Raw genomic sequence first — 3,893 nt, 5'->3', positions numbered from 1 at the left:
TGGCAAATCCGTCGCCGGAAAGCCACGTTCCCGCCCTTGCCAACATGCCCTCATAACTAGGCATTTCTATACTAGAATAGTTGTTACTTGTCCCACATCAAAAACAATGTAAAGGAGAAGCATTTCTTCACCTATAAAAGGAATGCCTCCTCCCACTTAAACACGATCTCATTACACACTTTGTAATCTTGTTAGGCCGCAAGGCTCAACACACTAGTATAGCATTCAAGTGGACGTAGTTTCCCGCTAAGGCGGGAGATGAACCACTATACATCTTGTGTCACTCTCTCTCTCTCTCTCTCTCTCTCTAAAGCTAACTAGAGACCCCTCGGTCACTAACGTTAACATTGGCGCCGTCTGTGGGAAACCAACACAAAGGCTTTGTCACTTACCATTGAGTTAAGTCATCTTAACCGAGCTCAAAATAATTTCTTTCTTTGAGTTATATAATTGATATTCTTAGCGGCAACTTGTGCCATCTACCAAGTCAATCCTTGGTCAACGCCGGTCAGGTCTGGTCAACGCTGATGATGAGCGGTTAACACCGAACAAAGCTAAGTCAACGCTGATGGTGTTGGTCAACTCCGGTCAACGCCCATCTCAGAAAGGTCAACGTTGACCTACAAAAAAATCTCATCCTAGCGGTATCAAAAAAAAAAAAAAAAAAAATTTGGTGATTCACTCTGGACTCCCAGAAAACCTCTATGGGCACCCATCCTATCTTCAATCATCATCCTCAGCTGGCGGGGACTGGCGCCAGTTTCAAATTTCAGCTAGATTGGCATCGCCGAGCTTCTGTCAGGCTACAGCACCTAGTTTCACCGCTGGCCACCTCCGCCGGCAAGCCACCGCTAGGCTACACCGCCAACGCCATCAGCGGATCCCATCCGCCAAGCACGACACAGCCAGCTCCAAGCACTAACAAAGCCTTGACGGAGCATCAATCTCCGGCTCTCCGCTGATATCCAAAGGTTCCGCCGGCCATGAGCTCCGCCGTCAATGACCCGTTGACCATGCTCCACTCCATCAACGAGCTCCGCTCCGCCGAACTATACACCGCCGGACTGTACACCGCTGACCCCAAGCTCTTCTGTTCGACTCTCCGCCGAGCACCAAGTTCTCAGCTAGCTACAACACCGCTAGGAGACGTCGGCAGAAAAACCTCCTCCAGCCGCAAAACCGACTGCCAAAACTGCACCGTCGAGCACCTTTGCTCCATTCAGTTCCGAATCTCCGCCCAACTCTGACGCTCCGCTCCACTGAACATAGCGCCGCCAAGCTTCATAGCTCAACTCGTTACTCCATCACGAGTCTACCGCTAGCAGGCTCTACCGTTGAGCACCAAAAGGCTCCGCCAAGAATCATCTCCTCCGCTAGCGAGGCTAACCCAGCGGCCATCTCCCGCTAGTGGTCAGCGACCCAACTCCGCTGTCAGCACCCAGCGGTAATCGAGCAGCATCAACACAGCGCCAGCGGCGGCAAGGCCATCGGTCAACCATCAGCGGCAAAACCTTCAGCGACAACCGTTAGCCATTCCCCGCTGGACACCATCAGCGGCAAATCCCTTCCGCTAAATACCATCAGCTGCGAATTCCTCCGCCAAGTCTTCACTAGGCATCAAGGCTCCGCTGAACTCCAGGCCTCCGCTGACCTCCAAATCTTCGTTGAGCACCAATTCTAGGTTGAGCGCCAATTCTCCGCTGAGAACCAAGTCCTCAGCTAGCTACAACACCGCTAGAGGCCACGGCCGGCAAAACCTCCGCCAGCCGCAAACCGCTGGCCAAAGCTCCGCTACGAGCCACCGCCGACCAAAGCTGCCACCGGTAGCATCCTCCGCTAGCCTCCACCAAAGGCCAAGGCTCCGCTGAGTAGCACCCCCGCTGTCCAAGCTCCGCCAATCTACAATTTGCAATTGCAGCAGTCACCGACGTAAAGGAACATCCAAATCTGATTTGGACACCCACCACCATCTTCTTTGATCTGCACCGACCTCACCAAAGGAGGTTTCAACGATCTTCCAATCTTCTCACATGCCGAAAGATGCATATACTGAGGCAGACTCTGCCTTCATTTATGCAGTCGAACTGTGGGTTTCTATGATGGCCAGAGAGCAACCAGCAAAGCTAAGTCTCTAAGTCTCTATCCCTCACCCTTTATCTGCTATCGAGCTTTATTTTTTTTTTTAAAAAAGCACCACGTGCCCAAACTTTGCACGTCTACTCAACGACAGTTCATCGAGAATGAGCCCATTGTTTATCAATAGTCTGGTATACTAATTATATGCGGCACATGATGATCTAGTACAATGAAAAGCATAATTGGTGTGCAACGCCTACACCTGTCCGTATGACATTTTAAATTATATATGCCTGGCATCTTTGTTCTGAGAATCATAAATGCCTCTATTCTTTTTCTCAAAAGCATGCACAACTTTTGTCATATATAATTATATGTGCAGCGGCACTGAGCCTGACCATCTAGCTACTTAGCTACACAAATATATTGCTCCTTGCAAACTTGCATGTACACGTTTAATTGGTGTTTGGCCTATCTGCCTAAAGCATTATCAAACTTGACGTTGAACTTGCATGCCTTGGTCTTACAATCATATTTTCAGTTTGTATGGCATAAACTACTTGATTACATGCTCTGTAAGGGTATTACATGATCAATTGATATGGGTCATGCCTCAACACATATACTTAATTGACACGTCTATGCTTCATAGCATTTCAATTATTTGCTTCCCCCAAACACTTTCATACTTGCAATTAGGCATCAATAGCTTTGTTACACGTATATGTCTCATAGCCACTTTCTTAATTATGACTCCTCATATCATGCAAAGCTCAGTATGCCATGTCCAGAAAGTTAATTAATTCTTACTTTTGGCCTCACACAATTCAAGCGAAATACAAATTTACACTCGCTCATGCTTGTGAGACTCGAGCATCTAGATCAAAGTTAATGTCGTGAAGTCATCACATGCTATACTTCAACACATTTACATGAAACCTTATGACTAAGTTACTAATCATTTATCTTATATTAAGGGGCATAATCACCGATCACCCCCTCAAGCGGTAAAAGCATCATCACCCTTCTACTAAGGAACTTCGCCGGAGCAACGGAGCGGTCATGCTTGGACAACTCCAACATGATTTGGGTACTTATATCAATTCTAATTCCAACTCGCTCCAAATCGGCATAAGATAAGTAACTTTATCTTCTCTTTATGCTCTCTCAATTTGAGCTAGTGCCATGCTTTTACTACTTCTAAGCATGCCTACAATATATCACACTTGATATGCTTTTACATGCTTCCATAAACTTTTGAGCATGCCAAACAACATTTCGTAGATTTGGCAACACTTTCTAGACCTGACATGCTAGATATGCCATGCTTCGTATACCGATCTCAAACGATCTCTAAGCAAGTTTACAATAATGCATAATGTTATTAGCAACTTTACTACAAGTACATGCTATACACATATGCCATGCTTCTATTTTAATTGCAATTCAATTAAATAAACATGGGACACAAACAAAATATTATTACTTGGTCTATGTGTTTATCATTTTTCATGCAGATACAAACTTTACGAGTCTATGGTCTACGAACAACCGCCAAGCGGTAAGGCAACGCCTCATAATAACAATGACCGCTACGCGGCATTGCAGCAAGGGACTAGTTAACACAGCCTACGGCAGCCATTGATCCGGCAGTTAACCCCGACGCTTGGGTACCAAAGATTGGGATCGCTACCCAACACCCTCTGCTCCGTGCAGCTCCCCCTCAACAACCAATTTACCGACCATCCGGAGGTCCGTCGTGGCTGGGGAGTCAGGGACTCCCTGGCGGGCCTAGCAGGGGCCCACCCAAAAGGGCA

The sequence above is a fragment of the Rosa rugosa genome, chromosome 2 (assembly GCF_958449725.1).
Source record: "Rosa rugosa chromosome 2, drRosRugo1.1, whole genome shotgun sequence".
NCBI lineage: Eukaryota > Viridiplantae > Streptophyta > Magnoliopsida > Rosales > Rosaceae > Rosa > Rosa rugosa.
The sequence above is the reverse complement of the archived record's forward strand: the minus strand, read 5'-3'. Positions refer to the sequence as shown.